A 14,159-nucleotide genomic window follows, 5' to 3' on the forward strand; every position below is an offset into this window, starting at 1 on the left:
CCACAATAGTTCTGTCGTAGGAGAGCATTTACCGTTGAGAACCTCCATCAAAGAAGAAGCTGCATTCGTTAATATCCACTAGGACTGCTTGTGAAAGAACATCATTTTGGAAAAGTTGTATTGTTTGTTCCTTGTCCTGGGATTCTCATGCTCCTGCATGGAGAACTAGGACACGATTAGATAGAAGGTCAAGAGGATCTGATTGCATGTTAGAGCTCTGACATACTACTTAGTGGTTACGTTTGACCCCTCCTTTCGTCAATCCACGACAGAATTTCTTCAGTGTCATTGATGATCGTTCATTGTCCAGTGGGTAACCTTCATTTGAGAGGTGATACAACCTTTGTCAAGTGACCTATCGAATCTACATCAACCATTCTACTTCATTCAACCTCAAAAAGCTTCTTCTCCTTTGATTCAATCAGAAAGGCTTGAATTCAATCACAAAGGCTCCTACTCATCAGATCAGGTTCGTTTATGTTCCTTCAATGGGACCCGTTCTCACACGCACCTTGGTCTGCTTACTAAAGCATACTCTCAGAACCATCGTGAGAAATATATTTCGTCTGCAATCAGGACAACCAAACAGGTTATTTCTACCTTGGAACTCCCCTTTATTTTCAGCATAATTACTTTCTGCAATGCTGACGACATCACTCCTCTGCCGGAGAGATTTATTTTACATAGGATTAGCCACTTCAACTTTGAAATAGAATTCTCTTTCTTGGTGTTGGTTTAGTATTTGTCTCTAACGGGGTTGGAACATCTATGGGCAGTGATTGCTCATTGAACACCTTTAATGTTCGTGAGGATTCATGGTCCTTGGGAGCTTTTCGCATTCCTAGTTTCCTCTCAAACATCCTTTCGGGTTTAAGGTCTTATCTGACGGCAATTGTGTATTACTCGCTATTTTAAAGTTCATAATTACAATTAGAGATGTGATTGATACTCATAACACTTTATACTTGAGTCTTTTGTTTCAAGGGATGGATGGACTTCTCAAAGGAGAACCTAAGGCACATTAATGGGACTTGCAATGAATCAACTTGGTGTTTGTTGATAACATGAATAATTAATGGATATTTAGATACATTTTAAATTACCATGATATTACTAATTCATAACTTATCAATGTAATTATTTGAATCACCCAAATATTTACGCCTAAGCTAGCTATAAGTTCTAATTTTTGCACGTTATGGTAGTTTTTTTTTACTGAACTCCTTGACTTCTTTGAATTCTAGACATGTTATTTCAGATGAGTATTCTATAGTTTCACAATTGCAGAAATTCACAAGAATGAGAAGATACAATTCTTCAAGAGTTGGAGAATTTCTAGAGTTTAGTGATTCTCATATGGGGCTTGAAAGGAGAAAAATGGTATTTTGGACCTTCAAATGAGAAATCAGGGGAAGATGGGCGACTACCTGACTTGTCCATTGGTCTCTCAAAAGCCTTCCAAATAAAGAAATTGAGGATGACAAAGTGAAACTCTCAACCCATGGTAAGAAGAGGCAGAAATGGCAATACAAGAAAATAACAAATACCCAAAGGGGTGTTTTAGTAATTCTTCAAATCCATAAATACTCTTCTCTCCCTCATTCATCCTCATTCTGGATGTGCTCTAGCAAGTGGATGGCAGTTGGGCAAGGCATATTTCAGAATCCAGGTTGTTCAACTTGCTCAATCTAAGTTTGTTGAAGTTTTAATTTAATCTCCTCTCTTGTTTGCATTGCAAATGCCTGATCTTGAAAAATATAAGGATCCAGACAGGAGGGGAAGCATTGAGGGCTCACCAGAATTGCATTGAGGTTTTCGGAATCTAGGTTTCCATTTTCCCATCATCGTCCATCCATTTACCCTTAAAATTCATCATTTTCTCACTCTAAACATTTAATTTTCCCCGCTTTTTCTTTCTAGATCAGTTTGTTCTCTCTCTAAATATTGATACATATCTCTAGTTCATACTCTCGAAAGTTCCGAAAAGGTATCCTTCATTTTGCACCTTCAAATTCTATCTCAAACGTCTTCTCCACTCTCTCTCCATTTTCTCTCCCTATCTATTTGGTTAAGTCATTTTCTCTCTCTAAAACCCTTTCTTTCAACTTTTGAAAATCCATTCCAGTCTTCCTCTAGATCATCATTAATTATTCCTTTTAAATTCCAAAACAGAAGTGTTTGAATTCCATCATTCAAGGCAAAAAAAGTGGAGTGGAGGACTTGGTCAAATTGACTAAGTCCTCACCATATTGGGTCAAGCCCAATAGGACTTATCCCATTTGGATAAGTCATGCCTTAGCCGCTTTGGGCTGAACCTTAGTGGGCTGACCCACTAAGACCAGCCGTATACGAGCCCCATAAGGACCGCCGGCTCATACAGTCAGCCGTCGCCAGCGTTGCTCTGCCGCCGCACTACCCATACCTCCACCAGCGATAGCCGGAAAAGGTATTTTCCTTAATTTATACATTAAAAAATTCCAAGTAATTATAAAACAAAATACCTAAAATGATATAATAAATATTCAGTATATTTAATATGTAGCAAAATTCTAAAAAAAATTAACTATTGTTTTTAATATTTCAAGTTTTTTTTTCGTGTTTAGAAAATTCAAGAAAATTCAGAAAAATAATAATTTTTATTTTCTAGTTTTAGTTAAAATTATGAAACTTATTCAAACATATTTATAGAGTTTTTTTTTGTATTTCTTCTTCAATTTAGATCATATGAATTCATATAAATTGACTAAGAATCCTTAAAAATCGCAGAAATTATATTTTTCATTTTTCAACTCACTTCCTTCATTCCAAGCTTCAGAATCATTTTAAAATTAAATTTCTGCCTCTCTGTGGATGAACCCCTTACTTATCCTATATTAATTAGAGAGTATTTAAGTGGAAAATTTTCATAAACTATGTTGTTTAATTCTGAATCAGAAGAACGACCTAAAAGCCCTAAATTTGGACTTATCAACAGGCCTTTGGCCATGTTATGCGAGTTGAGCAGACTCCATTCCACCACTAAACGGGATATGCTCATGCTCTAGAGAGCTCAGAATTTGATTGGGAATGCATCTGTACAGAGATGAAAGAAGCAAATGCGAATAACAACTATTTGCATTCCATTTTGACATTTTTCATCTCGTTATTTGTCTGCAAAATCTAGATCTGATACCACTATGAGGTTTAGATCTGGATGAAGATGATGATTCAAACCATCAAAAAACACATAACAGAATCGAAAGACATCGATAAAATCATTGAAATGAAGTACCTTTGCACATATCTCATTTGTAATTTCTTGGGTCTTAAGGCAAGATGAGTAGAGATGCTCAACTATGCAGTCTATAGACCTATCCATGCGGTCCTTAGCACATTGGATCTCTTCCTCGTTGATGAGCCCCCTTAAATCTTCTCCATCATCATTACGTCATTCTAGTTGCATCGGGAGTAGAGACAGGGCGTGGGAAGAAGCGAGAAGAAGGGAAAGGCCCTTGAACAATATGACCTAGGTGGTTTTGTTCAGGGCCTTTGCCTATTTATAGTTAGTTAGTATCCTTCACAAAAACCCTCAAAACTTAAGTTTATCTTCTGTCATCCAAAAGACCGATTGCGTGTGACGCTTATAGCTCATGTGTGAGTCTACTTAATGACTCCAACGCCCCACTAACCTTTAGGAGTGTGTATCGACTCACTCATGGGATATGTTCATCATCTATTACCGTCTATGCATAGGCCCTCATCCATTTGATGCTCTAAGACAACTCAGGGTATGGTCAACTATTAAAACCTAGTTATTCATCCAAGCTAGTATTGATGCATTCAAAAATCATTATGGAACTCTTCTCTAATATTTCACTCTTTGGCCAAGGACTTCATCACATCACCTTCCTTGAGCTGTCACCTCTTATACCAAGGGTGGACAATCCACCCTAAGAAATCAATCATGTTCTTGAACTTCTTGATGCACCCAAACTAAGACTATTTAGAATCTCATAGTGAAGGACATGTACATCGTAGTCAAAGTACAATTTTTTGTCCACAAGACATCTTTGGTGTATCAGGTCCAAGGACCACTTACACAATTGTGACGTGAATCAACTTGATTGACACATCGGTATAATACCAGTCAGGAATTCATATGAATCAATTTAATGAACTCTTTCCACTAAAGACCACCCACTATCTATCCTTAGCGTCTCCACGCTAATGGCTACATGAACGGCCACACTCATTACATGAGTGAGGCTAGAAAGTGATATTCTATCTGGATTTTAGATGTGCATCTCGAGTATCATTTGAACAGGAATATATAGAACACATGCATAATGACTAGTGATCTCTGCATTATGATCTTATTACAATTCATTACATCAGATCATGAATTCATGGATATCATGATAAGCATCACCCATGCAGTATCATGAATATGTTATTTTAATAAAAAAGGAATGAAATATGGAATGTGTGATTGGCATGTCAGCCATGTATCTTTCAGTAAAACATTACGCTAATGTGACCAAATGAAGAAAATGCTCTTCTTTTTTGCACAATAAATGCATGTACAAAATGACGACAATTTTTAAGAGAAAATTAGGAACCTTATTTTTGTGAATTGAAAATGCTGCAACACCCGATACATGGTACACTGTCAAGCCTCAATCATGTATATTTCCTTAGTGAATTAATGATCAACGATTGCTTTTCGTGTAGTGCTCAGTGCAGGTTATGACATGTAGTTCATTAGTATAGAAAGTAAGATAAAGAGCACTAATGAATTAGAAAATAAATTTTTATCTTGCTGGCACCCGCGTGGAGCAGAACAAAGATGCATAAATGTGAAAAGTCATTTTAAAATATTAATATCTGGAGATTTAAGCATTGAATTGGATCCAAAGTTTAAGGACAGTTTTTTTGTTTTGGCTCTCTTTCCATCGATACAATTGAATTATAGAAGAAACATCAAGAAGATAGAAAAAAATGACTCAGGAAGTTCTCCCCTATCTAGTTGGTCACAAAGGACACATGAGCTACTTTTGGGGAAAAAACATTATTGATTCTAATGTTGATGCTGCAAATTTATTTTTCATCATTGAACTCTCTGTTGAATGTTTCCAAAGCATGATGGCATGGGCCAAATACAGATGCCCTTGGATGTTTCTTGAATGCTGAAGAGCATTGAAATTTCATTCAGCTCAAGAAAAAAAATACAAAAACATCACTCTATCGTATTTCTCATATCACCTATTGTCATAGATTCACAGATCCAATTCAGAATATGTTTAAAACTCATTTTCTGCAATTTTGTCTTCTTTCTTTTGCCAGGTCACTCTACCACCTTCTTTCTCTAGATTTGAAATTTCATTGTTCTACATCATATTTCCATATCTACTCAATCTTTCCCTAAAATTTCACGGAACAATTCATTATTGTTTATCTTCTTTGGTTCTAGATTCTAGAGCCTATAGCCTTGGAATTTTATGAATATGATTTATTGAAGGAATCACTTGATGAGCTATTTGTCATAAATTATGTGGTACTCATATGCATAAGACAACATGGATGGATGTGGAGGAATAAAAATCCATTGAATAGTCAGTAAGGACTAGATATATCCAAGAAGTTCACATGTTTGAAAGAAGGACCAGATAACTCAATCATAATGTTGGACGTCATGATTTTGACATAATGTCAAAACACTCTATCTAAGACATGATGATCTCTAACATTGAATAGGTTATTTTAAATTTTGCAATGGGCAAGAACATATGGATTCTGAAACTTGATCCACACCTCAACCAAGTTTGGAACTTTCTCAACATTCTAAATGGTATGGTACACATTATGAGTAAGTGGATCTCTAGAGAAAGATTGGTGCTCATGGGCAACTTGAAATAGTTTAAAAAAAGAGTTATGGAGGAAGGGCTTGCATTGGCTTCCATAAAAAAGTTCACCAGAATCACTATCTTCATAGAAGCACAATGCGATTATGGAGTCTAGAAATGGATGAAGGTGCATACGGTTTAACCTAAAGTTATACATCCAAGTGTTCAAGCTACCAAATCTGATCGTGGATTGAAGCAGGCATTCCTAAGTTGGAATATGAGTTTTGATCGACACATCTTCATTGAGAATGAGGAATGAGCCATGCAAATATACAAGAAGACAAGTGGGAGCACAAATAGAGTCACAATTAATGATTCTGAAATATCTTCTCCATTAAGGGATTTAGGAGAAGTAACCTACGTATTGAGAGCACGGATCTATAAAACAGGTCAAGAAATTTTTTACTAAGCTCCAAATCCATCAACATAGATATCATCACCGAAAAGAGTTATGGGATAAATCACTCTAGGATTGCTTTAATTATACAACGATAAGTAGATTAATCATGTACAACATTCTGTGCAAGCGGCCCAAAGTTGACTACGATGTAATTTTTATGACAACTAAAATAATATGAGATATGTTCTTTTTGTCGTGAGAAGAGAAAATGAAATATTTTTATTTATGTAGAAGTTGGATTGAAACTCAAGGGTTACATAAAATTGAGTTTTTATTGATGTTTAAATAATAGAAAGTTTGCATTTGAATTTTGCTTATAAAGTGTGCGAGTATATCCTATTGAAAATTTTCCAAGTAGGCCAACTTAAAACTAGACGATGAGAAAAAGGAGTACATCACTATAGATGAAGTCTCCATAGCAGAAAGAGTGATTGAAATGTACATCACTAACCAATGATTCATATTTGATCATAAACCCTATTCCATTATCCAGTGACACCAATGGTGATATTGTACAAGTGAAAGAGTCTACTTCTCATTTGAAGTTAAAATACATCCTACGACAGTTCACTTAAGTAGGAAGATCATATTTAGTAAAAGATAACATAATGAAGGTGCTCCATTGACCCATAATATTGCGAATCTATAAATGAATACATTAGCCCAACGTGTTTTGAGCATCCCTCGAGTCCAAAGGTTTTGTTCACTGAGAGTGATTGACTTTTGTCCAAGTGAATGATTCCTGGCAATGTATGTGCCTGGCAAGCCAATTACACATTCCATATCTTTTTTGATGTTCATTAATTGAACATATTCATTATAGTGTACGTGTGATGTTTATAATTAAGTCCATCAATGCATGATCTGACTTAATGAGTTATGATTAGATTTTAATATAGAAATCATTTGTCATTAAGCTTGTGATCTAAATATTCATATTCAAAGGATGCATGAGAAGATTATTGAAGTATCCAAATAGAATATCACTATCTTGCTCACTCATATCATGAGTATGGTGATTCCCGTAGCCATTCGTAAGGATACACAAAGGGTATATAGTGAGTGCTCTTAAGTGCAAAGAGCTCACTAAATCGATTCGTACGAATCCTTGAATGGTATTATACCAAACTAGCAATCTGGTTTATTCATGTCATTATTTTATAAGTGGTCTTTAGGCATGACACACCAAAGACATATTTTGGGTAGACATTTGTACTTTGACTATGACTTACGAGTCCCTAATCATAAAATTCTTGAATAGTATTCAGTTGGCTTCATTAAGAAGTTAACAAAGATGATTGAGTTGTCAACATGTGATCGTCCACCATCGGTAAAAAGGATGACAACTCAAGGAAGATGATGTAATGAAGTCCTTGGCCAAAGTAGTTAAATATAAGAGAAGAGTTCTTGATGCCAAACATTGTTAGGGACATCAACCGATGGGTACCGATAGTGTGCTCTAAAACCGTCATGATGCCAGATGTCGTTGACAACGTCGTTTGAAGGGTAAATCCTTAAGAAAAATATAACTACGCGAGTGCGATGTCCTAGGCGGAGTGCATGTACAGGTTTGACTAGTAGGGATTCGCCAAGCTCCGAGCTCTACGACAGACAACCAATGACGATAATGCTGACCTCTTGACCCTCATCAGAGCAAAGACAACAGTTACGGTGTCGAACAGAATAATTCCATTGGTGCTCGCACGTAACGGATGTGCTCGACCTGTACCTCGGAATTCACTAAATTCATAGTTCTCGATATTTAAACTCTCACCTAAACTCACCCGACTGCGATGGAGTGCAGCCAAAAGATATACTATAGAAGATAATATAACTGATGAGAAAGGGAAATGGCGTACCTCGTTAGTGGTGTCGATTGTCATCGGTGTATAATCCTCAATGCTGCCGCTGGTGCGGGTAGGTGTGGCGGAGGCATGCTAGAGGCCTATTGGTGTCGTTCAACTAGTGGTGAGTGTGACACAAGAAATGATGTGGGAAAAAGAAGGCGAGGACGAACGAGGGAGGTGCAGCGGCAAGGTGGCATGCTGAGTGGTTGTGGCTCAACGGGTATGAACCAAATGGTCAATTGGCTCGAGCGGAGTGCGGGCGATGCGAGTCGCGACATTGGCAGTATGGGCACGTGCGGCGAAAGAGGTGCAGCGACAGCAGTGGCGACTTGAGTGCGGGTGCCACGTTTGGCATGGCATGGCAGAGCTGATGCATGTGGCACTACAACATGCTTACCCTCATTCTACTCATCCAGCCTTCTTAACGAAGTTGTACAATCGATGCCAGAGAGATAGCTAACTCTATTGTCGAAGAAATAACGAAACGAGCCGTGCGAGTTTATGAGCATTTACGAGCGTAACATTTGGGAGCCCAATTCATTCTGTTATTCCCATACTACGGATTGATTGTCCCTACCTATGGTCACAGAGGTTACGATGAATCAATGCTAGATAAAACCTCATAACCTCCTCACTCCAGCTCGTAAACTTTGCGCTGCCAAATGTAGCAGAAATGGCGCATGGGCTTGGTGTTCACAATGCACGACACCACGTTATCAATCGCTGCAATTAAGGAAGCATGTGCATGGCAGCGGGGACGAGGGGGCTTGGTGGCGAGAGCAGCCAAGGACTGAGTGGCTTGCACCGGCAACACCGGTGGCACGAGATGGGATGGGTCTTGCGTCAGCGGCACAAGGGTACTAACAACACTCATGGTCGACGACTCGGTGTGGGTCGTGCAAAGGTCTTGTGAACTCTAAGACATGATGGCAACGCAGCACAACTGTCAGGAGGCTTGAGCAACTAGTGAACAACATGGGTGGGCAGGTATATCAGTGGCGTCTCAGTACGTTGCAGGCGAGAGAGTGACAGTGACAACGTGGTCACCCGGGGAGATCATGCACAATTGAGCATCAATGTGTCCACCGCAGCTGATCAGGGTGAGCAAGAAGGTTAGGATGATGCACGTGCGTCAAGCATGATACTCAGGTGTCCATGATTGTTGGGATTGCGAGCTCAAAGTGTCGCGTGGACGTGCGCAAGCAACCCACTCGTGATGCGCTAGAGGACATGCACTAGGCGGTCGCCAACTGGGATTTGCGTTAAAGTTTTACGCATGCCTCAGATGCAACGAGCGGCTGTTTAGGGGCAAACAACCGTGGGAAAGACGTCAGTCCCTTTCCCTTTCTTTCCCTTTGTCCCCCTTTCCATTTCCTTCTTCTTCCTTCCCTTCTCCTTCTTCTTCCCACGTAAGACCTAGCGATAAACACAACCTTTCAAAATGATGACTCCTGGTCTAAGGAACAAGGGCACTATTATTCTCCCTTATATATGGACACGATGACCCTTACTAAGGGCAGATGATCCCTCGGTGAGGACCCAAGTGCCATTACCAAGGGGGTCTTATACATAGGGATCCCCCTTGACACAATAAAACACATGTTTCACACACATTCGACGACACGACACATGATGACACGACCACAAACACGGCACAACAAAGACTTACTTGACGAACACGAATACACAAACATGATAAAGCAACAAACATATGAAGCACGTGCCGACAAAGATCAAAACAGTCAGATACACGGACTTGCTTCACCTAGGGTATTTGAACATGAGTATTTCACCTTTGCCCTAGGGCGTCAGTCAAGCTGGATGCGAACCAGCAGGGCCATCAATGACGATGATGGCAGCTCTGAACGACGTCTATAATGGAGTGGTCTGGTATGCAGTTATGTGATGATTCCCAAACGCATCAGTACCAACTCGGATGGCCAATTAGGGTTGATGGCGGATAAGTCATCCTAGAAGGGTTAAGTGGACGACGGACAATATATACACGGTAACCAATGAGAAATAGGTTCCATTAGTGAGTCGACACACACTCTATCATATCCACGAAGTGTAGTTTGGTACCCACGTGTAGGAGACTCAACTCATCAATCTGGTTAAATAATTCAAACTTGAATTCATTTATTTGTTGATATAGTTAGTAAATCTGAAAGACCAATAAGGTTATTGGGCCGCTGGAGTCACTAACTAGACTAATACATGTGCCTAGAGGGTCACACGCAAATGGTCTTTAGATGTCAAAAGATATACTTATGTTTTGGGGGTTTCTATGAAAAAAGGGAAATCCTTGAATGACATACCCACTTAGTTCAATGGCCTTCCCCTTCTTCCGCCATCTCCCCATGGCTCCTATCCATTCTTGATGTGATCACGACAAAGTAACAATGGCAACGAAGGTTGAAAGGAGCTCGTCAAATCAAAGGAGGAGATTTAACATGTAGAGGAGTATGTGAATACGTTTAGAAGCTGCACACATGAGCAGCTAGACTCGTATTGCTTGAGAATCCAATATACCAAGGATGAGATCTGCGTACAATTTATTTTTATCATAATTTTAATGAGGTGATTTGATTCCGTTACGAGCCTTCTGATGTCTACACCCATTGTGTTCATGCAAATCAAGGCCTCTAGAACCCAACACGACCATTCTAAAGTTTCCTCATCCCCAGCCAAACAGGTGATAAAAGAAAGTTAGGTATGTAGTTGTAGTGTCATTGTAATTTTAATTTTCATAAATTACTTAAATTCCTAAAAACATAGAAATTCACACAGATGTATAGTAAGGCAAGATCCTCTCCACACAAACTTCCCTTTAAATGTCAATCTAAAAAATGAGTTATAGTTAAGGACCAGTAATGATGGTACTAAGGATAGGGAATGTTAGCACGTAGTAGTAGTTAGTAAGTGGAGGAAATATTAGATGGATGAGAGAACTAGATATGAGAGGAAAAACATCAAATGAAATATTATATGGATTCATGATGGGAAGAATCTAATGATCTCTAACACTTTTAAGATATCGTTCTAGGTGTTCCCAATAGTGGGACAGGTGTGAATCAAATATCCTTGTTTGGCTCTGCCTCAAAAGGCCCCCTTGCCACCGCTAAATTTGTTTGTTGGAAGACACACAATCAGGGGCCTGTGAGCCCAATTAGCTACTTAGGAAGGACCTCCTAGGGTGGTTGATGCACAAGGACAACCTTAGGGGTCGTCCCAGGTTGTCAAGTTGCCTTGGCGGTATTCCCCTCCCCCCTCGTTGGCTGAAAACTGTTGTCCAGCGATGGGATCGATAATCGGGGGTGGAGATGGATGGATTTGCCCATAGCTGTTCAATCTATTTTACAAATTGGAACAACTGCCCCATAACAATCAGTTGCACCTGTCAGCCACGTTAACTGCATCTTCACTTGCCTTTTCTCAATTGTGATTGCTTTGGCAAAGGGGCCAGCTGTCCTCATCGACCATTGTTGCAAATTAGGGGTTGAAAAAGAAACTATGAAGAAAATCATAAGAATAGGAAGATCTTGCCACAATATTCCCTAAGAAGAGTGGAGATCATACTAATATTCTTAAGTTAGCCCATTGTGATATGGGCTTCGTGCCAGATTGGTCTGAATCCCAGCCTTAAATCCTTTTAGTCTTTTATTAGTGGCCCTTCAGGGCAGCGATCCCTTTCTTGCTTCTTAGCTGGCCTGATGGAGAGATAAAAGAAACATCCAAATCTAATCCCATATCAGAAAATTTCAAAACACGTAACACTATCTAAATATAGACCCATGTTTTAGATCAAAATAAATAAAGACTCCCTCTTGTGCACATGCATGGTTCTTTATGGGTTCATTGTGCTGGCTCAGGGTGGGCTTTAATGCCCTACATTTGCCCACCTGTGGCTGGCTTGGGCGCTGTTGTGCCCTACTCAGCTCTAGCTGCCCACCTAAAATAATGTTTTTATTCTTTTTACACATATATCATTTATTCCTCTATCTTTCTCTCTTTATATATTTATATATATCATTTCTTCATCTATCTTTCTCTCTTTTTTTTGTTGTTCAACTTTGAATTCTTCCCTGCTTAAAAAGTATATTGACATACTAGAGTGCCCCCTAATCGTATTGAAACGAGCCATGTTTTTTAACGCTTTTTTAGAAACAAATATTTCCTAATCGCTATTAACTTTGAGGATTCGGTCATGTCAGTTTGACTGGGATTTTCAGTTTCAATCCATTTATAAATATTTCTTCCATGCTTGATCGAAACGGGTATTGGAGGTAAATACACAGATAACCTTTCATATTCATTCCGCTACTCTTTCCCTAAACCTGTTTGGTTAATATAAAAAATGATGTAGGATATTATAGGATAAATCCTCCGAAAACATTTGCCCCATCTGACCCTTGAAGTCATTCCAATCATCAAATACATATCTGTCATCGACCCAAATGTACCAACGCAAGTCTGCTTCTTCCAAAAATTGTATCACTTAATCTAATGTAGCTTGATTGATAAATACCTTATGCATGTGAAAGTATTTTTACCTACCTCTCAACCACCTTTTTATGTCATCTCCCATAAAGGTTGGAGCTTCTAATTTGTTGATTATCATTGCTAATGTATTTCCTGCTTCCCACACGTATTCACCGTTCATTTCCCTTCACTTGACCACCGGTGGTCTCAGCTCTGCATCAGTCCTTGTCGTCTAGATGTTTTCTGATAACTACCCTCTGTGTTCATTAATTTTCCCTCTTCCTTTGGCATCTCATTGAGCTTTGATTTCTGATCATTGCTCTTATATGGTGCCGAATAATTTCTCCATGGTTGGTTATCGTTCGTTGCCTTTTATACATTGTCTTATATCCTGTCCTGGACTCCTTGCATTCCTCTTTTCATCTCTGCGAACTCCTTCTCCATGAGTTTCACCCTCGCTTATAAATTATTGACTGCCGTTGTATGCCAGGATCATGCTCTGAACCAATGATATCGTTTCAAAGATCAAAATATAGTGTCCAATAAGAATTATTTTACTTGATTTGCCGATTGATATCTCCGCACAGACAATAATCCTCCAATGCTTCCAGATGAATCCTGTGTAAAATTGCACGCGCAGAGTTCCCACGGAATGCAGCTTAGCTCCCTCGTGTACCCTCTCAAGCCAGGAAAACCCCCCTTTCTTTATTCATCTTTTCCTTTATTTTTACGTTACAGTGACGGTGATGGATTTAGGGGCCTGTGATGCTGATAGCGATGGATGAGGACCTGGTCGTGATGGTGATGGTAGAGCCTTGGACAGGGGACGTGACAGGATGGCCCTCACGGATGATGGCAAAAAAGTCTCCTTAAAAATCACAAAAAAGCTTCCAAAGTTAATTGAATTGCGTTTTGCAATTTTTCATCTCGTGAGACGCGATCGGACGGTCTGTATTGTCTATCAGGTTGCACCGTTCGATTCCGAAACTGTTCATCGAGATTGGTTTCCTAGCGTTGGATCTTGAATGGCAGAGTAATGTCAAGGGATGAGGAAAAAAAAGGGGAAAGAGAACAGACCTTGCCGCGAAACGCATATTTTCATCACTGTACCGGACGGGAAATGTAGCGATCTTTCTGAAGGAACCAGAAATCGGGATAAGAAAACAGTCTAGAAAATGGAAAGATCAAGATTTTATGATCATCGGGAGTTTGTTCTATGAAAACAAGGCCCTAAGATCAGAAATTGGAACAGGTTACTCAATTAAATCAAAGCTTAGAACCAGAAATTGGGAAAAGAGTACGACTTTATCGGATCCTGTTGATTTTTTGCTCTCGAAAAAACGATGTACAACAGAAATCAGAAATGATCATGAGCGCATGACTCCCATTGGAATTAATGTGAAGAACCCAGAATTGTCAAGAAGAAACGGTCTAAAAGTTGAAAGAGAATGAGCTTAGCTGATCTCCAAGCTGGTGTCCTAGAGAAAACGTTTAATAGAAATAGAGAGACATCGAGCTGTTCTGATTGCTCAGACTGGTGTTCAAGAG

Source organism: Wolffia australiana, chromosome 3 (assembly GCF_029677425.1).
Source record: "Wolffia australiana isolate 7733 chromosome 3, ASM2967742v1".
In the NCBI taxonomy this organism is placed as follows: domain Eukaryota; kingdom Viridiplantae; phylum Streptophyta; class Magnoliopsida; order Alismatales; family Araceae; genus Wolffia; species Wolffia australiana.